This window comes from Urocitellus parryii, chromosome 7, assembly GCF_045843805.1.
Source record: "Urocitellus parryii isolate mUroPar1 chromosome 7, mUroPar1.hap1, whole genome shotgun sequence".
NCBI classification, from domain to species: Eukaryota; Metazoa; Chordata; class Mammalia; order Rodentia; family Sciuridae; genus Urocitellus; species Urocitellus parryii.
The window spans coordinates 143,858,169-143,882,632 of NC_135537.1; the positions used below are offsets into that span (position 1 = coordinate 143,858,169).

The window sequence follows — 24,464 nt, forward strand, 5'->3', positions numbered from 1 at the left end:
AACAAGTTCTCACAAAGTTGCTGAGGCTGGCTTTGAACTTGCAATCCTCCTGCCTTAGCCTCCACAGTCACTGGGATTACAGATGTGCATCACTGTGCCCAGCTGAACCTTTTTCTTTATACTGATTTTACACTCACAAATTTTTTGAAATCTACATAAATTATAACCATTCCCAGCTACAGAACTTTATTATTTATCTTTATTTCTGTGGTGCTGCAAATTGCACCCAGCTAAGCACTTGCTCTCTCCCTGAGTCACACCTCAGTTCCCCTCAAACTTTAAATGAGGTATTTCTTGATTCTTCAGTGCTATCTTATATATATATATATATACACAATACCTTAATTTTGTTTATTTATTTTTATATGGCGCTGAGGATCGAACCCAGTGCCTCACACATGCGTGTAAGCGCTCTACCACTGAGCCACACCCCAGCCCCAGTGCCACTTTTTGCATTTATCGATGTTGTGTTGTTATAATGCAGCTACAGAGTGGTCATCCCACAGCAACCTCATTCAACTGCAAAAAAATGTTTGTAGCAAAATGAATGTGCCTGATGTTAAAATATGCAACTAATCTGGAGAATGGTCTAGTCCCTTATTTTCACATGAATATGGTGACTAACACATAGCTATGGCAGGTCATCAGACATAGAGTTCTCAAAGTTTATAAATATCTCAGAGATAGTACGATTTCATGAAAACTACTGCAAGAAAGAAATGTCTGATATGGAGGTGCTTAATTTAAGAATATTTTAATACCTAGATACAATTGCAATAAATGATTCATAATACAAAGCTCTTACACCTAAAGTTAAAAATTCTGACTCTCATGGTTAGTAGGTGAATGTTTCTGAGAAAGCAACATTTTAAAAAAAAATATTGTTTTAGTTGTAGATAGACAAAATATCTTTATCTTATTTATTTATTTTTATGTGCTTCCAAGGATCCAACCCAGTGCCTCCCATGTGCAAGGCAAGTGCTCTGCCGCTGAGCCACAACCCCAGGCCCAGAAAACTACATTTTTGAAGATGTTTACAAGCATATGAGCATTTCTAGCTTTTGACACAAGCTCAGTCACATTTACGTTTTGAACTTTTCTTTTTTGCTTTTATTTTTTTCCAACTTCTTTTTCTAAATCTGAAATTCATGCATGTTCATTGTAGAAAACTTGAAAAGTATGAAGAAACAAAATTTCACCTATCTACTTTACCATCTAGAGAAATATTAATATTTTGACATGTTAATAATAGTAACATTAATATTTTACATATTCTTCTAGTGATTAGCTTTTGCCATACAGAGTTAAAATTATGTTTTCTTTCAATACCCTCTCCCCCTTTTATTTAGTACTGGGAATTTAACCCTGGTGCCCTTTACCACTGAGTTATATCCCCAGGTCTTTCTCTCTTTTTTAAAAAATGTTTTATTTTGAGACAGGGTCTCACTGAGTTGCTTAGGGTCTGCCAAATTGCTGAGAGCTGGCTTTGAACTTGTGATCCTTCCATCTCAGCCTCCCAAGTACTGGGATTACAGGCATGCGCCACCACGCCTGGCTTCGATTTTCCTTGATTATCAAGTAATACATGCTCATTGAAGTAAAGCAAGAAAATACAGAAAAGTTCAAAAAACATCTTTGAACTTTCTTGCTTTACTTCAATGAGCATGTATTAAAAAACAAAAACCTTCAACTTTAACCATTTTGGTACATTTCTGCTCATCTTTCTTTTAATGTATATTTTCTCAAAGATGAATGAATTGTGATCACAATTTGGATATAATCTTACCTACTTTTTTTAAAAAAAAAAAACCTTATTATCATAAACAATTTTGGCATCAAAAAGATTGTTTTTGCGATACTGGGGATTGAACATAGGGGTGCTTTACTACTGAGCTCTATGCCTGGCCTTTTATTTTTTTGTAAGTTTGAGACAGGGTCTCACTAAGCTGCTGAGGCTGGCCTTGAGCTTGTGATCCTCCTGCCTCGCCTCCCGAGTGGCTGGGATTGTAAGTGTGCACCACTGTACCCAGCTGAGAAGATAAATTTTAATGGCCCTAAAAAACTTCATCATGACTATCCCAATATTTGTTTCCTCCTCTATTGCTTAGGCTATTTCTAAAATTTTCATGCTTTATAAGTAACTTCTATAGGCATCTTTACATATAAATTTGGCCCCATTTCTGATTATTTTCTTAGGACAAGTTTTTCTCAAAAACATAGCAAGAGCTATGTGCATTAAATAAATAAATAATGTTTATTTTCCCTCGGATTCTAGATGTATAACATAATCCCTGAAATAACTACAATTAATATTTTATGATATTTCCTTTCCACCTTTTAAAGGGAAGGAACATCTGGAAAACTTCAGATTCATCTTTTCAAATGGCATCGCTTTCCTCTCAGCAGCAAGATCTCAGTGCAGACTCTTACTTCATCTGCAGGACTAAAGACAATGACCGTAAAAACAAACCACAGTGAGCCAAAGGACAAACGGTATCTTATTGTTTGGTTAACATACCTCTGATTATGATGGTCATCATTACCCTAGGTACATGTATGATGGCACAAATGGTGTGACCCTACTTTGGGTACAACTAGAGAAGTGAAAAATTCTGCTCCATTTGTGTACAACGAACCGAAGAGCATTCTGCTATCATGTATAACTGATTAGAATAAAAAAAAAGATAAGCTAAAGATAAAAAAAAAAACCCTGATTATTAATGAAGTTGAACTCTACCCCCCCCCAATTGTTTATCAACCATTTGTACATCTTTCTTTCTGGTGAATTGTCCATTTTCTTATGTATTTCTAAACACACAGATAACAAGTTACTGTGGGATGACTGTGTTCATCTGAAGCTCAGATGTGGTGTCTCAGCATGTGCTTTGTGCAGGAGGAGCTAAAAAGGGGCACAGTAATTCTCTTTGCTAGTCCTGTCCCTTCACTGTCTTTGTGACATTTGATCACGCCTCCAACAGCTACAGAGCAGTTTAAGATGAGCTATCATATAATTAATTTAATGTATTTGGCTTTTTAAATGCCACCTGAATTAAGTATAATAATTTGGTTTACTACTATTTTTGCTGGGCTAAAAGATCTGAGGAAATATAAAACTAGCAAGAGACAGTGAGATGTATCAACAATTGACTGAAATCTGCTTTGGTTAACTATAGGGAATCTGGAAGCCATTACATGCCTCCAGCATGCCCATTGACCATCAGGAGATAAGGTGGAGAAGTCCTTCTCTTGTTCACTATCGGCTTTTAACCATCTGTGTGGAGTTGCCACTGCCACAGGTGTCGCGGCTCAGTGGAACTGTGAGCAGAGCCCAGGCTACACAGGCGAGGATCCTCACCCCTCTCTACTTCCTTCCCTTTGGGTGGTTGAAGTGACTGAGCAGGGGGCTGTCAAATAGCCAGTAGATTTTTTCTTACTCTTCCTCTGAAGTTTCTAACTACTCATAAAAACCTGGAAATGAAGCTCACATCAGCTTCCTTCACAGCATCACCCAGGAAAATGTGTTGGTGTGAGGTCCCTCTCTCTAGGCCAACACCCTCCACTTGGCAACCACTGCTGCGTGGCTCTTAGTGCCCGTGGTGTGTGGAAGGCCCAGGTGGCGTTCACAAGCTCTTGTCCTTGGCCAGAGCTGATGGCCCTGGCTGCAGCCTTCCTTCCCTCCTTTGGTATTTATTTACTGCTCTTGTGCTAGGTGCTGTGGGTGATTCAGACACACATGACATGTTCCCTGCTCTCAACAGACCTCTAATTCATTTATGGGGAGAAAAGTATACAGACAATTATAAAGTAAGAGGATAAAGAGTTCCCCTAAGAGGTAACAGAGCACCACAGAGGCCCATCCCTTAATTCCATTTTCAACTGTTCCTCCGAGGTTGGAGTGTGTGGGGGGTACAGCTTGTTTGGAGAAGTCAAGGTGGGGACAGGAGAGGGGTGTGGAGAGGGGCGTGAGGAGCAGCGGGCCACACCACATAGGTCCTGGGAATGATTTCAGACCTTATCTAGAAGGCACCAAAGTGGGGAGTGGCATGATTTGAGTGCATTACTGGACCTTATCCAGAGCTGAGAAAATATCTTTTGACCTACTTAATTGAAGCCCCAAGGAATCAACTCAGTGTAGTAACATGCATTAGTCAGGGTTGTTGTCTTAACAACCGGAAGCAGTTCTAATAAATGTAGAGCCTTAAATGTAAACTTCCAAAAGTTCTTTAAAATACTTAAAAAAACAAAAAACAAAAAAACTTAGGCCCTCATGCAGGCTAGGCAGGGGTTTTTTTTTTTTTTTTTAACCTTTGAACTGTATCCTCAGCCCAAAAAAGCAACTTTTATAACCCTCACTCAAAAAAAAAAAAAAAAAAAGGTTTCACTCTTTTCACTCTTTTGGTCTTTCTTCCTTTAAACTTCTTTTTAACCAGACCAGGCGGCCAGGCAGGGGCTGTGCCAAAGCCCTGGCGCACACTCCTCTGATCTTCCAACCCAGGCAAGGAAGATGAGCTTGGCCTCCCAGGTAGGAGCCTCGGGCTGGCCCGGGGGGCGACGGTGATGCTGAAGCCCTGCTCAGGCTACTCAGCCAGAACTGGCCAAGAGGTAGAAGCAGCTAGCCACAGGGGTGCTGGCCTTTGAAGAGGAAAAACCACTGAGGAAAAGGCAGCTTCTGGTTGAGGGCAAGGGCACAAATGAGATGGTGGTGGCAGAAATTAACCCACTGAGAGGGAAACAAAGAGAGGAGAGCTGAATCTGTGTCAGCATCCCGAGAATTGTTGTTTCTCTTGCTCACAGTGTACCCCCAAGGCACAGAAGAGTGCTCCACAAGTTAATGTGCTCAAAAAATATATGCTGAATGAAGAAATAAGGCACTGGGCCAGAACCTATGGTGTGATAGGTGTGATGAAATGAGCTACTGTCAACTGAGCACCTACTGTGTGCCACGCCTGTGCTAGGTGCTTGACTACATGAACAAGTGAAGGAGGCGCTGTTATCCTCACTGGCTGGCCAGGAAACAGATACAAGGCTGAGGGAATGTCCCAGCTCCCATCCAGGAAGTGGCAGGATGTACTGAAAGCAGACTCCAAGCAAAGCCCGAGTCTCTCTCTCTGCCTGTCACGCTGCTTCTCAAGCAGGAGCACGTCAGTGCCTCGGGCTCCACCTGCAGCCACCCCTTCAAGATGACTCGGCCACTGTGGGGTCTCATTCTGCCCTCGTCATTCTTAGTCATCAAGTCCAAGCAGCCTCAGAAGGAGGCACTTGAACGCCAGGAGTGGGTGATCACAGGAGCACACCTACAGAGCGCGTTTGACTGACTGTGCCTTGTGAGACTGAGGCTGTGACCGATTCTGTCTTCGTGTCCAATTAACTCAGCTCTGTGCCTCAGAGGCAACACCCCTATCCAGGTCATCTGTCGCAGAGATACATTCACTAGTTTCAGTAATGAGAGCTGAGAAGTGTGGGTGGCTTGGTAAGACCTGTTTGCAAGACTAGCAAAACATTCCAAAGGGTGTGTCACAATCATGGTCAGTGACACCTTCCCAGAAAAATATCATGCCAACCCAAACGTGGGTGATCGGAGCTCCTCTGCATTAAGACCTTTCCCCAACAAAGTCTTAAGATTCTTTTTCCTCTCAAGTGTTTCTTAGAATCTTTTTTATATCTGTGTGATATTATTAAAAAAAAAAAAAACAGGCAGGTTCACAGGTAGCAGGCAGCTCGTATTATTTTTGAAGATTACTAAGAACTTAAAAGGCTCAGATACATTTAGAACATCTACGCAATTTGATACAGTTCAAGAAATTATAATTGGAAACGGAGACATTATTCTAACCAAAGTTTAGGCAAATTTGTGTTTAGAATATGGTGAGTTTTCAACAAGAGTGATGGCTAATTCTTCTTCTCTGGTTTCATCCCTCTGCACACTGTTTTCCTTAGGGTCATGGGAATTGTTTTTCTAAAACAGAAATCTTATCAGTTCGCTTGCCTTGAATAACCCACCAGCACCCTGTGCATGGTGCATAGGTCAGGTGGCCACAGGATTCGTCATCTGTTGGCATACTCTTGGGAGCTGAAGGAGGCAGCTCTATTATTCATATGGGCAACAGGCAGAAACCAGGACTGTCCCTGGCAGTCTAGGGCCTCTGGTCACCTACACAAGACAAGCTGACAAGAATCCATAGGCTTTTGTTTTGTAAGTTCTAAGTGCTCAGGAAATTTTAGTTGATAATGAATAAATAAATTCCATGACAACATGACCTGGTACCCTTTAAATAAACATGTTGAGATCTATGTTGTCGATAAATGTTTTATGACACAGCTACTGACTGCCCTGGTTTCACAGAAACTTCTGTGGATTTCCACATAAGTGAGTGTATAGAAGGAGAAACCTTCTATGAGCAATCTGCTTTCTCAGGGTGAAGACAGAATAGGCATATTTCACTTTTATTGTTTCCTGGAGATAGGTTTACTCTAGGCCAAAGCCAGAGCCTGCTAAGCAGTGACTAATCTCAGAAGTGTTCCATATGGTGCGGGCAGCAGCCCATAGGTCCCCTCAACTTTAGCTGGAACATGGTGCTCACGACCAGCCGGGCCAACTCTGTATTGGTTCCTGCTACGGAGGACACACGGAAACCCCAGTGCAACTCTTCCCTATCTAACCTGTTTCCTGTGGTGGGAACTCCCAAGGGAGCAAGAGGACATGCCCCAGACACTGGAAAATGACACCTCCCACTGGGTGAGCAATGGCACACACCCTGGAAGGTGAATTCCCTTTCTCAGGGTTTTCCCTCTCTGAGATCATTAATCCTGGAGGGATAAGCGATGACTGGGAAGTGCTCACATCCAACTAACTCTGAATTTCCAGTTAATCAGAGAGCGAGGACTTGAACCTGACTCAAGAGCCATCCCAGCACGGGAGCTTTCCAGCTGTGGAGGATCTGTAGCAGGTGTAATCTGAGCCTATTAAGGAGCCAGAAAATGAGAGCTGGGGGGTAAAGGAGAGATAAAAGGTCAGGGGATGAGAACATGGGGTGAGTCACTAGATGGGGACAGCTATTTCCCACAGTCCCTGAGAAGGAGAAGAAACCACAGCACAGGGGATTTTGGTTAGAAATAGGACCAGATTTCCTGAGTGGGATGTTTAAAGTCATTAAATAAATCACCACGGGGACTGTGGATATTTTCCTCTGGAGGTCTTTAAAGCAGCAGTAATTCAGCCAGCAGGGATGAGCTCTGTTTAGATCTGACCACTGCCCTGAATTGGCTGGAATCTTTAAGGCCCTCCTGGCGGTATCTCATCCTCATATGCACGAACTGCCTGCTAGTGGGAGGTGAGCAGAAGCCAGAACCAGGGGTCTAGTGGAGTGATCCGATCTGCACCCCATTCACCATATAAAATGTCTATTCTTAGGTGTCGTGAGGGAGGAAAAGCAGTGCTACCCAGAGTCTGCCATTATCTAATCCGTCTTGGATGGTCAAAACCTCACCCCCATACTTAAACCTCCTGGGTTGTCAGATGGGGAGCAAGAGGTGGTCTCCTCCTGTCAGACCTCGAGTGCAGCACACTGGGAACACCACTCGCACGTTCTGGGGCTCTTCCAACATTCTCCACGCTTTCAAAGCTCCTTTTATAGCTACTGCTGTAAAGTTAAAGCAAATCTAAGACTAGGTGAGATCCCAGTTTGGCATGATTCATCTGTACATGGGTGGATTCCATAACACCCAGCTTCAGGCCCCGAGATTAGGCTAAATATTGAGGAACGCCAGTGGATTTCTAACATAACTTTCCTGCTTCTAACACACACACACACACACACACACACACACACACACACACACACAAATGGTGTCTATTAATGCTATAAAGGATCTTTCATGAATCCAAGTTACCTAATGCACCTATCTGTTTTCCGGGAACACGAGGTGAGGAAAAGAAGAGGCTGATTAGTTTTACCCTGAGGTTAGAAAAGGCTGGCTCCCGCAGGCAGGAGTGGGAGAAGGATGGGCAAAAGGGAAGCGGAAGTCATGCCACAAACAGGCTGAGGGAGATGAAGGGAAAGTAAATAAAAACACACTGAAGAGAAATTCTTCTGACTCAAAATGGCACTTGGAAGAGAGAGCTTAGTGGGGTCTTTCTACTGTTTATGCTTGGGTAGATGGATCTGCAAGAGGTGTGCTGGGCAGGAGAGAAGGAGATCGGAGGGGAAAGGAGGGGAGAGGAGAGTTGGGGTGCAGCAGGCGGGGGCAGGGGATGGAGAAGACCTCACTCTAGTAAGTGGTCCCTAAATGGACCACACAGTTGAATAGCTGCAACCTTTCAATCAGCTCTGCCCTCAGCTAGAACTTTGTAAGGGTCCTGTTACCCTGTTCTTCTGTTCCTTTGGATTGTGCCCTATGTCAAGCTTTTCTCTCTTTCTGGGAACTCTCAATTCCATTAAATTTGCCAAATGGCCTAGAAAAACTATAAATTCTGGTAGGAACTGGAATGGTAATGCCCTGTTCTCTAGACAGAATAGGGTTTAAATTAGAAATTTAAATGTTGACATTTCTTCAAGGCAAGGAAGGATTAACCCTTTTTTCCTGACACTTGGCAGCATACCAATAATTCCTCAGTACTATTTTCAAGAGATAAGACCTTCAAACCCTCTTCCCCGCCTGTTCATTTAATTTTGGGAAATCAGAAAGCACTTACTTCCATTCAATAGCCAGAACTTCTATTTTGTTTGGATGATAAAAAACATTACCTTTTTATTCCCTGGCAAAGGAATTTCACACAGAGGCTACAACAAGGGAAACGTAAAAGCCCCTTGACCCAGGATCCGTTATGTTTGTTTTAAGTTACTTCTATTTTTAATTTTTTCATGGTTAGCTCCAGTCACTAACTAACTTGTTTATAGTGCTCTTAATTTATAAATTTTACATGTTATCCCCTGAGTTCCTTTTATGACAGATCAGGGTTTATAACACTAATAATTCCCTTTCTCCTCATCTGAAATTTAATCAGTATAAGCCTATGCCTATTCCTCCCCCTCCTTCTCCTTCCCCTTCCTCCTCCTCTTCTTCTCCTCCTCTTTCTTTGACTTCTTCTTCTTTTAACAGTACTGGGAATTGAACCCAGGAGAACTCTACCGCTGAGCTACATCCCCAGACCTTTGATTTTATTTTGAGACAGAGTGTCACCAAGTTTCTGAGGTTGGCCTTGAACTTGTGTTCCTCTTGCCTCAGTTTCCTGAATTATGATTAGCTGGGATTATGATTATCTTGACTATATTAAATAATATGTGCAACTTTTATTTTTATTCAATCAATAAGGAACTGGAAAAATATATATTTCTTAATTCCTCATTTTCTAAGGTGAAGACATTAACATCCTCTCTTCTCTTGGAATTTCCACTTCCCTCACCAACCTTCACCTCCTGTGAGCTAAACTTAGTTAGCAAGTGTCTAAATCTGAGGCTCCTTTTGGTCCAGGCCAAATGCCCTTTATATTTTTGTAGCTCCAATCCCAGGATCTTTCAGTGACCTTCTCTATGTAGCTCAATCCATTTAAAAAAGTCATTAGGCAGGAGCCTCAAGCTACAAAGTTCTGAATTCCATTTATTCCATTTATTTCCAGGTATTTATTTGTATCCTTTTATTTACTGATGAAAATTTTGAATAAGTACAATAGAAATTAATAAGTTTTTATTATAAATTCATTCTCTTTATATTGAATTTTGTTAAGTGAAGTATTGATTGGATATGGGATGTGATTACATACATACAACTAGGAGAGGGATTGGAAGACTTATGGACACTGACCTTGTCATTTTATTCCTATCAGCTGCTCAGTTGGCTGTCTATCTGCTTAGGGGCTCCTCTTCCCCTGTGGTGCAGTGAAGGCCATGGCCCGTACCCATCAACCCTCTGCAGTGTGCTTCTCTTAACTTTGTATCCCTTCCATTATGATTTAAGGGCTCCTGTGTCTTCTCCTAGAGTTTGCCTGGATCCTGCCCTTCAGAGAAACAACAGCTAGGTTGACGGGTCAGGGACAAATCATCAAGTAGTCTCCAGAATTCCTGGGATGCTTCTCCGCTCAACGACCTCCAACAGCTGTCCACCCACAGTGGTCAGCATATCCATGACGGTGGGAAAGGAAGCAGGACGTTTTAAAAGGTAGGTTCCAGTTGTGCTTATCACCAACAGAGTAAGCTTTCTGGTTTGTGGTCAGTCAATACCCTCATCCGAGAGAGGTGAGAGCAGCGAGGGTTCAGAAACAAGGCAGACAGGAACCTCAAAACCACAAGAAGCCTCCGTTGCCTTCTTTTTGCCTACTGAGGAGAATCCACTAATAGAATTTAAGAATAAAATTGCAACAAAATTAGCTCATCATTAGGTAGATCAGGGTGAGTCAGGGGAGAAGGAAGAGGAAGCATGTCAAAGTATCTATTTTCCAAAGAACACTGCAGAATTGGCGAGCTCGCTCCTCTGCCCTATTTGCTATTTAGGTTCCAAGTGCTATGACTGATGGTGAGTTCTTTTTTTTTTTTTTTTAAGAGAGAGTGAGAGAGGAGAGAGAGAGAGAGAGAGAGAGAGAGAGAGAGAGAGAGAGAGAGAGAGAGAATTTTTAATATTTATTTTTTAGTTCTCGGCGGACACAACATCTTTGTTGGTATGTGGTGCTGAGGATCGAACCCGGGCCGCACGCATGCCAGGCGAGCGCGCTACCGCTTGAGCCACATCCCCAGCCCGATGATGGTGAGTTCTTAAACCACAAGGTTTCATACTGAAAGGCGCCTGGATCTCCTGACCTTCTTACTCCTCTATCTAGGATAGACGCAACAAAGGAGAGCACATTTAGCAATCTGGAGTTGGAATCATCTGCCAAGGCTTCCTGAGGACAACTGGGACTTTCTACCTCTAATCTGTCATAAAAGGAAGGTGAAAAAGTCTTTTGAGCAACACAGAACTTTAAAGAATATTCTGTAATCCATATCCAAAGCATGTCACATCCTGTTCAGAATGCCAAAACCACCTAAATCGGATGAAAGGATGTGGGGGTTGTCCGTGTGCCTTGGAAATGTGCTTCAGTGGGAGCTCTGATGTTTTAATATAATATCAGCTTTGATTTCCTACTGCCTCTCTTTCAAAAGGGAGGCCGTAGAACAGAGGTCATATGTAATACCCAACAGCTCATCGAGATCTGCCAGGGGTCCGGATGTTTATTTTCACACCTTACCTTTTGCGGGAGGTGCGTGTTCTGTGGGAGTCTGCTCCTCTGAACAAACAGATGGCTATCGTTTAACTAACAATGCTGCCTTTATTTACCAAGGACTCCAAGGACAGTCACACAAAATAATGAATATGAGTTGGCTTTCCCTAGTGACAACTGAAAATAGAGCCCAAATAAGAATCTAACAGATGGAATTTTCAAGATTCAGAAACAGGTTTCAAAGAGACCCTTGAGGTAGCTCTTCGAGTGCTCAGGTTTATAAAACATCAGAATCGTTGGCAGCAATCGCTTAGGAGAAAATAGCAGAAGATGGTTTGGGAACCTCATAAACATAAAACAAGTTATTTGGTGAAAATATTTCTCTTTGTTAGTGGCCCTGCATTCTTTTAAAAACCCATATGAGAGGAATAGAAAGTTACAGTCCAACCAGAGAGGGAGCGAGCCTCCTGAGGGATGGACACAGAATCCGCTTGTGCATAATAAGGTTTGGAGACCATACCTCTGCCTTCTCGGGGTCACTCACCACTGCTCAGTTACACAATTAGGCTGTCACCTAACAGAACAAAAACTTCAGCACCTTGCTCTTGAGGGAATCAGCATTAACTTGCCAAACTGAATGATTTTTTTTTTAATTTTTGAAATTATAGTTGTTAATATGCATATTAATTATACAAATTGATGGGTTTCTCTGTGCCATTTCCATACATGCCTATGTCATTCTTTGATCCTTCCACCCTCTCCTGCCCTCTCTCCTGCCCTCCCTTCTGTTCCCCTTCCTGATGGTCCCCTTCACTAATAGTCCCTCTTCTAGGTTGTCTTTTTTTTTTTCTTTCCAGTTTCCATATATGAGAAAAAACATGCAATACCTGTATTTTTGTGTCTGGCTTACTTCTCTCAATACAATGTCCTCTAGTTCCATCCACTTTCCTGCAATTGACATGATTTCCCTCTTCATGGCTGAGTAATACTCTACTGAGTATGTATACCATATTTCCTTTGTCCATTTATTGACAGGCACGCAGGCCAATTCTGTTTCTTGGCATTGTGAATAGTGCTGCAATCAACATGGGCATGCAGGCATCTCTTTCGCAAGCTGACTTCATTTCCTTTGGATCTATACCCAGGAGAGGTATAGCTGGATCAGATGGTAGTTCTATTTTTACTTTTCTAAGGAACCTCCATACTGTTTTCCATAGTAGCTGCACTAATTTACATTCCCACCAACGGTGAGTAAGCGTTCCTTTCTCTCCACATCCTTGGCTGCCCAAATTCAGAACACATTTATCACTGGGTTTTCAGGTTCTCACCTACAGATCAGACACCTGGAACTGGTTTTCTTGAATCTGTTCAATATGAAAAATTAAACTTTTGAGCTTGACTAAACCTCAGAATAGAGATAAGAATACTTTAAAGATCAGTCCCTACTTTCTAACCAGTCTTTTAAATCAGTTTGTGTGTCCAATTTGGCTTTTATCCCAGCCCCTCACTACAGACACTTTCAAAGCCCAGCAGATCTCTTCTTAGGCTGAGGCATGACCACGATGTCCCCTCTGCTTTCTGTGAGACACCTCCCGAGTCTCCTCCTTTCAGCTTGGTCATCCGTTCAGCACAGGAGTCGCCTGGGGATCCAGCCTGGCTCCTCTTCTCATGCCACTTGTTCTCCTAGGCGATTTCCTTCTGCTTTGGTATAAATTCAAACTCATCTATATTACCTTCATGGTCCTGACCACCTGGCCATACCTAGAGACCCTTCTAGTATTTTTTTGCCACACCCTTCCACATCCTTCCACACGACTCTGACCTTGACACACTGGATGAGTTTTCAGAATAGTGTCAGTGTATTTTCAAATAGATCCTTTATGTCTTTGTCCACGCTGTCTCCTTATATCCAAAATGTACTGGCCTTTTCCACCTGGATCCCCTCCCTACGTTCCAGACCCCAGTCACCTCTAGTGACAGCCTCGTTGAAGCATATGTGGCAAGTAAGCTGCTCATATCCAGTGTACAGTCTGATAGGTTTTGAGTGGTGAAAACATTACCACACTCAAATATCCACCCCGCCCCCAACAGACTCTGTGTTGTCACACAGTTAGACTGGACTAAGGAGGTCTAGCATGCTACTGCCAGTAGGGTGACCACAGATGATGACTATGTACATCTAGGAGAAAGGAATTTGAATGTTTTTACCATGCATGATGGATGTTTGAGTAGGCAGGTATGTGTAATCTGACCAGAACATCACACAATACACATGTCAAAATATCATAAATATCCTATAAGTAGGTATAGTTTTTATGCTCTTGTTCATTGGTTAAAAATAAATTTAAAAAAGCAAAAAACAAACCTCTTATTCTGATGTTGGGAATTTTTCTTCTGTTTTTCATAATCAGTCTTACCAGATGGTTCTAACTGATATTTGCTATAATTTTTCTAATTTTGTTGATTTCTGTTCTGATATTTTGTTTTTCTTCTTTTGCTTTCTTTAATATGTTCTGATTTTTCTTTCTTCTTCTTCTTTAGTTGTAGATGGACATAATTCCTCTATTGTATTTATTTATTTTTATGTGGTGCTGAGGATCTAACCCAGGGCCTCACACGTACTGAGTAGGTGCTCCACCACTGAGCCCCAACCCCAGCGCCCCTCTACTTTCTTGGAGTGGAAGTTGAATCATTATTTGAGAATCTTTCTTTTCTAATCTAGGCATTTAGTGCTACACACTTCCACCTAAGTGTTGCTTCAGCAAGAGAACACAGATGTTTTCATCTTAATTCAGTTCAAAATCTTATCTTCTAATTTCTTCTTTGACCCATGGATTACTTTGGAGTGTTATTTGGTTCCTACTCTTGAAGGAATTTTTTAAAGACCTGTTTGTTGCTGATTTCTAATTTGATTTTATTATGGCAGAGATCTTGAAACCTTTTATATTAATTGTGACTATGACAAGGCCCAGAATATACTCTATCTTGGCAAATAAGTACTTGAAAATAACATGTGTCCTGGTGTTTGTTATAAGGTAGGAAGTTTTAAAATATGCTAATTCATTTCCTTTGGCACAGTGTTCAGGTCTTCTGTAGGCCTAATAATTTTATGTTGACTCTTATATTGATTGCTGAGATAGGAGTACTGAAATTTCCAACTACAATTGTACATTTGCCTAGTTTTACTTATAGTTCTATTAGTTTTTGCTTAAGATATTTTGAAATTCTCTCATTAGGGGTATAAATATTTAGGTTTGCTATGTTCTGTTCATGAATTGACCCACATTTCTTTGTTACTGTTATTTTTTAATATTTATTTTTTAGTTTTAGGTGGACACATCATCTTTATTTTATTTGTATGCGGTGCTGAGGATCGAACCCAGTGCCTCATGCATGCTAGGCGAGCACTCCACCACTGAGCCACAACCCCAGCCCCTGTTACTGTTATTTTTTAAACAGAAAATTTAAAAAAGTCTTTTAAAAAGATTTAAATAATAAGAAAAAATGCTATGAATTTACTCATGTAGCAATTTTTCTAGTGTTCTTCGTTAGTCTTTGGAGATCTATATTTTCATATATTTTTTTTTCTTCCTGAAGACTTAAACATTTCTCATAATGTGCATTTCCTGTGAATGAATTGTTTCATCTTTTGTGTGTCTGAAAAGTTTTTAATTCACCTTTGTCTTTAAAGGTATTTTTGCAGGGTGTGAAATTATAGGTTGACAGTTTTTTCCTCCAGTTCTTTTTTTTTTTTTTTTGAATTTTTAATATTTATTTTTTAGTTCTCGGCGGACACAACATCTTTGTTGGTAGGTGGTGCTGAGGATCGAACCCGGGCCGCACGCATGCCAGGCGAGCGCGCTACCGCTTGAGCCACATCCCCAGCCCCTCCTCCAGTTCTTTAAAGGAGTCTCTACACTGCTTTCTTGCTTGTACTGTTTCCAGTAAGAAACCTGTTATCATCTTTATCTTTATTCCTCTGTGTACAATGTGTCTTCTTCCTCTGGCCACTTTTAAGATTTCACTCTTATCCTGGTTTTTGAGCAACTTGATGGAGATATGTGTTTCATTCTGGATGGTTTATATTGCTGTCTTCAAATTCACTAATCTTTACTTCTGCAATGTCTAATATACTGTTAAATTCATCCACTGTTTTTTTTTTTTTTATGTCAAACACAGTTTCTCAGAAATTTGATTTGGGTGTTTTTAGAGTCTTTTACAACTTTAACTTTTTGTTGAAATACAGTCAATAACTATTTTAATGTCCTTGTTGGCTATTACTATATCTGTGGCAGTTCTAGGTTAGTTTTCATTGATATTTCTTCTCATAATAGGGTGTATTTTCCTGCTTCTTTGCAGGCCTGCTAATTATTGGTTGGATGTCAAACACTGTGAATTTCACATACTTGGGTGCTACATAATTATGTATTCCTCTAGTTACTTGGGAAAATTTAGTTCTTTTGGGTCTGGTGTTAAGATTTGTTAGAGGAGATTAGTGTTTAGTTTAGGGCCAATGATTTCCCACTTACTAAAGCAAGACCCTTCTGTGCGTGACTCTCAGTGCTCCAAGGATTGTTATAGGTTTTCCACTCTAGTTTCTAGGAACAGGCATTACTTTTTGCTTTCTGCAAGTGCCAGGCCTTGGTACCTCTAATCTTTTTGGACTGTTCTTTCGTGGTCCTCAAGTAGCTGTATCATACACATGTGCACATCAGCAGTCAGCGGAACAACCAGAGTTCTCTCCCTGTGTGGCTCTCCTCTCTGTTGCTGTCCTGAAAACTCTAGCCACCAAGCTTTACGGCTCCCCTCTAGGTGCCACGGCTGGATACTCGCCCAGGCAGTAGGCCGGGGTGACTGCAGTGCTCCTCTCCTGGGTTCTGGTCTCTCAAGGATGACTGTGCTTCACTGTTGATAACCAGTGTCTTAAAATCCACTGTTTCATTCAGTTTGTTTTTTGGTAAGTCTAAATCTCGTTACTCCAACTTGGCTAGAAGTTAAACTTAGAGATCTCCTTTAAAACCCAGCACAAATACAACCCCTCTTTGATGACCTTTTCCCAGAACACTTTTCCCATCTCTCACACATGTCTGAAGATGTACTCTGACCTTTGTGCTGTAAGCCACCATATTTATACTTCTACAAATGTTATGAGTTATGCATTTTTTCCCCTGGATAGACCACAATGAATGGTAGTAGGTTGGTTTTTGCAACCCCATGCCTAAGACAACGTCTGATATGTTACTGAGCTTGAAGAAATAGATTTTTCTTGTTTCTATGTTGCTGGCTAACAAATACCAATTTTTATGTTACTTTTTGACATCTTAACCATTTTAAAGTGTACTGTTCAGTAGCAGTATTAAGTATATTCACACTGCTGTGAAACAGATCTCCAGATCTTTTTCATCTTACAAAAATAAATATATATTTTTTTTAAATGAGCAAATTTGGTACAGTCTTTTAATCTTTCAGATAAATCACAGAACAAAAAAATTTTGACATTCTCAAAGGCTTACAGCTAGCTGATGGTAGTGTTAGGACCAGAAGCCACATTGCCTGTTTCCTGTCAAATACTTCTTCCTACTAGGTCTGTTAATTCAGTGCATATGCTAAACAGAGAAGGCCAAGAATTGCCATGCATCAAAGAAGCTTCAGATGTGGAAAGTTACTAATTCTGAATGGCATAATTTAGCTAGGCTGGGCTTGTTTTTTTTTTTTTTTTCCATTTGTCTTGGTACTCAAGAAATATAATATCCCTTAACAAATTGTTCCCTGATTTTTTTTTTCTCTTTTCTGACAAGGAGTTCTGAGTCATCTGGTCCTGTAAGGCTGCTGTGCTTTTCCATTTTATACCTAAATTTCTTTTCTTCTTAAGCTCTCAGCCAGATTCTTTTCTTTTTTTTTTTTTTGTGTGATATTCTATGCCTGGTATATTTCTCCCTAGATCAGGATGTAACTCTTTGCTTCATTTTGTAATAATTCTGTCATACCAAGGATCAAACTGATTTTTTCCACTATGAAAATTTTATGCTCATTTATTGATTAACTAGTTGCTTTGTTTCTGGAAGAAAAATTATCTAAAATAATATTATAACATTGAAATATTTTTTTTCTGGCTACAAAATGTATAAAAATCAGAAAATTGGACATTCCATATTTTTTGAATAAGTTAAAAAGAAGTCCTCAAGTAAGAAATATTAAATGCAAAACCCATTTTTTTTTGGCCATCAATATGTTGGATATTTCTTTTAGTTTCAGGTTTTGAAGAAAAGGAAGCTTAGGAAAAAATTTTCAATGTGTCAAAGAGAAAAGCTAAAGGAAAGAAGTGTTGCTATCTTTTTAGGAAGGCCAGGGGTCTGGCCAGCAACATACACCATGTGAAAACACCTGGGCCCATGTCAATATTCTAAGCCAACATTCTAGAAAATAAGTTGCCCCTGGCCCTGTGCAAATTAACCCAAAAGAATGATTTCTATCTCTCTTCTCTAGTGCTAAGTTTCTTACTTGCACCCCAATGCTGCACGTGACTGGGAGAATCACAAGTACTAGAGTCTTGGGGACAGATGTGGCCCCAGAGGCTTTCCTTCTCCACACGCAAACAAATGCCATACCAATTCCAAAGGCAGAGCTTCACATTAACTTCATTGTGTGGTGGTTTCTTGTTGTTCTAGCTTGTCAAGATCATTTGAATCCTGATTCTGTCACCCAAAATATAAGTTCTCTTTCCTGGGATTGTGCCACTGGCAAGTCTGGTGAGTAGGTCTTCATCTTAGATGTTGTTTAAAGGAACTCCGTTAGTTTTACCCAATCACTTCCCATTAGCTTTATGCTGATTTTTGTAGCTTTTTCTAAGTACTTGTAAATTCTGACAATTTTAGAATTTTGTTGAAAATTTATGTCAGGTTCCACAGTGATTTTACTCTTGGGGGTCTCTGTTCACATTTGGGAAACTAGGAGATCCTTTGCCTGCCTTTAGTTTTTGGGCCCCTTCTCTCTCCTGACAGCACAGAGATTTCTGAGTGTGCCGGGGTCATCTGGCCTGGAGGTCTGAGCTAATAAAGCACCCAGTCGCTCCCTTTCTACTAGTTGGACTTCACATTCCCTGTTAGTGCTTATTTTTAGTTTCAAAACCTCACTTCCTGATGGATAAAATAAAATACCTTCTGTCTGCAGGATACCGTCTGAGTGGCGATATCTGTCCCTTGTTCAACAAGCCACACTCCTTCCTCATTTTTTTTTTTTTTTGTCCTGGGGATTGAACTCAGGGGTACTTGACCACTGAGCCACATCCCCAGCCCTAGTTTTGTATTTTATTTATAGCCAAGGTCTCACTGAGTTGCTTAGTGCCTTGATTTTTGCTGAGGAAAAATTTTCAATGTGTCAAAGAGAAGCTAAAGGAAAGAAGTGCTGTTATCTTTTTAAGAAGGCCAGGGGTCTGGCCAGGAACATACACCATGTGTAAACAACTGGGCCCAGTCAATATTCTAAGCCAACATTCTAGAAAATAACTTGCCCCTGGCCCTGTGCCAAGAGGCTTTGAACTTATGATCCTTCTGCCTCAACCTCCCAAGGTGCCTGGCCTCCCTTATTTTTGTTATTATTTTTCCTGAGACTCATTAGGTTAGGATTTTCTTGGATTTGAGTGACAGAAAGAGAGAACTTTCTATGAACTAGATTCATTGGTAAAAAGTGACTTGCCAAAAGGTGAATTCACCAAAGGTTCAATCTGCTGAAAATCCAATTTGCCAAATTTACAAAATTTGCATATTTAACAAAACTGTTTTCCTCCCTATTTTTGTTGGGTGGACTATCAGGGCTGGTAATAGCGCCTGGGGTTCTTGGTGTCAGACTCTTCCCAACCTTCAGCCCACCCCTTGCTGTCCCCTGGGCTTTCCCTCTGGCCCCCCTCAGCCTCCCTCCTCAGTGGGATTAGCAGCTGGGAATAGGCTCTCCTCTCTTTCCCCGTTTCTCCTCTGTTCTAGCTACCCCCAGCTGCAGTGAGGCCAGAGTCATACTGTTGAAAACTGTTAGGAAAACAAAATACAAATTGATCACTTAGAACTTTGTAGAAATCCTCAAAAGTCATCAATTGCCATCCTGCCTAAGTGAATTGTTACAAACCGTAAGGAGTCAAGAGAGAGGCATTTTTGGTAAATTGGTGAATTTGGAAAAATTAAGTGAATTAGTCATTTGGCGGATTTGATGGGATAATACTAAATATCAAATGGAAAAGATCAGAAAAGATATCAAAATTTAGCATCTGGGCTGGGCTGTAGCTCAGTGGCAGAGCACTTGCCTAGCATGCGTGAGGCACTGGGTTCGATCCTCAGCACTACATAAAAATAAACAAACAAAATAAAGGCATTCTGTCCATCTACAACTACAAAAAAGAAAATTAAAAAAAAATTAGCATCAACCAAAATTCCCATAGGAAATGCTAAAACCTGTGCATTTTTACAACGGCTTTGTATTTTGGGAACTGGTTTGCAAAGGTTAAAGTGCCAGATGCTAGGAACAATGTGGATCTGCATGACGTGAAATGTAGGTAGATGATTTTTAAACGTTGAACTCTACTGTCTGGCACTGTGAGGTGGGAATGGTCATATGGATTTCACGACCTCCGTAGGAGCACTATGCTTATATAAAAGCACCTAGGAGCAGCACATCCTTCCTTGACCCTTCTACATAAACTCCAAACATACCTGCAAATCTGAGCAAAATACATTTTTCTGCTATAATTCGTTAAAAGACTAATCCAACCCAAAAGCCTTAGTTTTCTTCAACTTGGACACACTTTAACAGCTGGGCAAGGTGATACACACCTGCTTACTCAGGTGGCTGAGACAGGGGGATCACAAATCCAATGCCAGCCTCAGCAACTTAGCAAGGCCCTGTCTCAAAATAAAAAATGAAAAGAGCTGGGGATGTGGTTCAGTGGTAGGATGCCTCTGGGTTCAATCCCCAGTACTGGGGAAACATGCTGCTAAGAGGAAAATATTTAAGAATTCATCCTCCATATATAAAAAACTCAAAAAATTTAAACACGAAAACAAAACAAAAATCAAATAATTCAATCAATTAATGGGCAAAGGAACTGGACAGGTACTTTGCAGAAGAAATAATAGGATGGTCAACAAATATATGAAAAAATGTTCAACATCTCTAGCAATTAGAGAGATGCAAATGAAAACTACACTGAGATTCCATCTCACTCCAGTGAGAATGCAAATATCAAGAATATAAGGAACAGGGCTGCTGCTGGAGCTTGGTGGTAGAGCGCTTGCCTGGCACACATGAGGCACTGGATTCAATCCTCAGCATTAAATAAAAAAAAGATATTTAAAAAAAGAATACAAGTATCAATAAATGTTGGTGAGGAGGTGGGGAAAAAGATACACTCACACTTTTTACTGGTGGGACGGCAAATTGGTGCAACCACTATGGAAAGCAGTTTGGAGATTCTTAAGAAAACTTGGAATGGAACCACCATTTGAACCAGTTATCCCACTCCTTGGTATATACCCAAAGGACTTAAAATTATCATACTATAGTGACACAGTCATATCGATCGATATTGATAGCAGCTCAATACACAATAGCTAACCTGTGGAACCAGCCTAGGTGCCCTTCAATAGATGAAGGGATAAAGAAAATGTGGTATATATACACAATGGAATATTACTCAGCCATAAATAAGAATGAAATTATGATATTTGCTGGTAAATGAATGGAACTGGAGACTATCATGCTAAGTGACATAAATTAATCCCCAAAAAACAATGGTTGAATGTTTTCTCTGATATGTGGATGCTGACATACAATAAAGGGGGTGAGAATACAAGTTTATTGAATTAGACTAAAGGGAATGAAGGAAGGGGGGATGGGAGTAGGAAAGATAGGAGAATGACTCAGACATAGCTTTCCTATGTTCACATATGAATACATTACCACTGAAACTCTGCATCATGTACAACTGCAAGAATGGGATCCTAATTAGAATAAGTTACACTCCATGTAAGTATAATAGGTCAAAATACGCTCTACTGTCATGTATAGCTAAAGGGAACACATAAAATAAAAAATAAAAAATAAAAAATAATGAAGCTGGACATGGTGGGACATGCCTGTAATCCCAGTGGCTTGGGAAGCTGATGCAAGAGGATCAAAAAGAGCCTCAGCAACTTAGTGAGGCCCTCAGCAACTCAGTGAGGCTATCTCTAAATAAACTATTTAAAAATGGCTGGGGATGTTGCTCAGTGTTTAAGTACCCCTGGGTTTAATCCCTGATACCATAATAATAATAACAACAACAACAACAACAACAAAGAACCCATCCTCCAACAATTCCTAAGAGTATAGTAAATTCTGCCAATTATCTGCAGTTCACATTCGGACTATACAAGACCACAGTGTGGCTGGCCTCTCAGATAAGCCAATCTGGCCCGGAGGGAGTCAGGCCCATGTCACTCAAGCCTCTGCTTCTCCCTGTAGGTCTGCTCTACTGCATGTTGCTCTCCCACTGAGACCAGCTTCTGCACTGGAAACCTGCTCAGTCATAGCTTCCAAGGGTTCCCCTCCAGACACATGAGGGCAGTGACCTGTGAGTCTTCTCGTCCCCACGCCTGAAAAGCCTGAGGATGGGAAGCCGTCTAGCTTGGGTCAGGTGCCTCCTTTCCCACAAACCCAGCTCCTGGGAGGAGGGCCATGGAAGGAGGAAGCGCCTCTGCTAGAACCAGACAGAGGAGAGGGAGGTCCTTGAAGGGCAGCTGGACAGACCAAATGACAAATGTCCCCACACTCAAACCTTTCCTTCCCCCAAATAAATATTTCCATCATTTCCTGGGAATTTTCTCCCCTGAACAATGGCTGCAGAATGGGATGAAGGTTCTTTAATCTCCTGCTTCCTTGCTGTCCTTGAAGGTGGTGATCAAGATCCTTCTCATTTTAGGGATTTTTTATTTTTTATTGCTAATAACTATAGGGGCAGCCAAAGAAGCAAGCAGCTGGGGGAGCTGCAAAGATGAAGAAATTTTATTACAGTTTTTCTCCTGTGAGAGTTTCTGATTTCTGGTTTCATTACTGAGGGTTGCATCTACCCTTCTAAAGAACTCCACCCTTGCTGGCTCTTTCTGTGCTCAGTGCAGCCATTTTGGCATGTGATGGTCACGTTTGTGTTCTACATCAACTAATCCCCAGGTCCCTGCTTTCCTTACGTGGATAAATAGTTTGCATTTTCGATCATGTCCAGGCAGGATGGTGTCTATGTCATCCGGTTTTGTCTCATTGGATAGTTTTACATTTCTATGCTCACTTCTCCCTATTACTTACATGTCAAAGTTCAAATGGGCCGACACAGGGGTTTTTATAAGCTCCTGCTTAGTTTTCAGGTCTCATTTCTTGCTACTGTCCCTTTGGTCCCCTATAGTCACCCAGTTCTCCAAATGTGCCAGGATGCTTCTCTCCACCAAACTTTTGCATTCTGCTCCCTTCTCTGGGGAAAATCTTGCCTGATTTCCCACTTTGTTTCTGCATGCCCTCTTTCTCATGGAATTCAGAGCTGGAGTGAATGGCCATCTTTCTGTCCCTCCACACCCATAGCTGACTGGCGCAGGCACCTGCTGAATGACGGATGGCGTGGAAATGGAACGGTGTTCCCCGCAGACGAGACACTTGGCTAAGTATGTTATGCTTACATAAGATCCTGCTTCCAATATAGCAGACAGGACCCGAAATAAACACTTTAAGAAAGCTTTTTAAAAATCCCATTATATCTGACATTCAATTTAGGAAAAAAAAATCCAAAAGATAGCACAAACCACGGTATTGTTCACTAATCATTTGCCAAATCCATGAATACCTCGCAGTACCTCCATTTTAACCTGTGTTGTAAGGTTTGGTGCTATGGCCTTTAAAAAAGTAGTATGGCTACTGTGAATGTGCATTATCTACCTGCAGAGATGCTGAAAAGATCATCAATTTTCCGGCACTTTCAGATTTACTCTTTGAACATGAAAGGCAATGATGGGCACATCATAAAGCATATAAGTGGCTTTGATCTGCAACAATCCTCCAAAAACCCCTATCATAAAAGCAGGTACAGCCTAGGATGACTGTGTGGCTGGGCACACCCTCTCAGGGAGCCCTGGCTGAGGGAAATTGGGCCGGTAAGTGCTCACAGCAGACAGCAGCAGCCCCGCATCATCAGGGGCCCTGGCTTAGTCACATGGAAAGCCTGAGTGGCTGAGTTAACAGGTTAAGTTCCTGGTGAAGAGGCCTGCTAGTGCAGGTGGGGTTTCCTATCTGGGAACAGGCAGGTGGGACCTCGCTGCAAACTTCTTATGCTAATTAAAAACCAGTGCCGAGAATGACTGACAGCTCTCTTCTGGGATAAGTAGATGACAACAGATCCTGGGCCTGGGTGGCTTCTGTGCCAATCGTCATCTCATTTCTAATTTCCATTGCTCCTGTACCCCTTCCGACTTCTCTTCATGGGGCAGTTGGGGATGTTTATTTTGCACTTTGGTAATAACAAAAAAACCATGAACGTGTAGTGGTTTCATTTTTTTTTTTTAAACTTACATTTGTCACAATGGCTTCAGCAAATTGGCCACATCAAACCCAATGTGCTTATCTGGGTTGTTTCCTAAGTCAGCTCATGAAGCCAGCGGATCTCAAACTTTGGTGGCTTAGCAAAGGTGTGGATTCCTGGAGATGATGGTTTAGATGCCTGGGATGGCTTTGGATTTGCCTTTTGAACAGCAACCTCGGGGATGCCAATGCACATGAGCATGCATTTTAAGGAGCCCTGATACAGAAAGTTCTTTTTTATCCTCAATGGCATGCTATTTTATTTATTTTTAAAATCTAAAACATCTAACCATGTTCACTCGGATGGACTTTTGTCCAAAATAAAGCTCTAGTATTTGTTTTTCTCACCTAGCTTCATTTCTACTTCTTGTGGGAAATGCTGGCTCCATTCACTTCATGACCCCAAGCACTCCTACCCAGCTCTGCCTCACCTTCTTCCAAAAAATGCTTGCCCTTGGTCTTATTGGAGACCGCCATGTTCTAGAAGCTCCTACTTATCTGGTCACAGTGACCCCCATGGGGGTAGGTGTCCCACAACAAGTGGCAATCCTGCTGTTCTGGCTATGGTTACTGGTTAGTGGGAACACTCCCCTGGGATTTCTGGACAGCAGTCCCAAGATCATGGCCCTGACTTCCTCACTGGTGGTAAAGCTGGAAATGGGATGCAGGCATTTCTGGTCACATGGAA

The 24,464-nt window shown here is 41.3% G+C and overlaps 1 protein-coding gene across 2 annotated transcripts in view; it reads right to left on the reverse strand.

Moving 5' to 3' along the window:
- Myo1d (myosin ID) overlaps positions 1 to 24,464 on the reverse strand; it is a 311,508-nt gene that overhangs the window by 53,863 nt on the left and 233,181 nt on the right. The gene's annotated exons all lie outside the window — the stretch shown is intronic.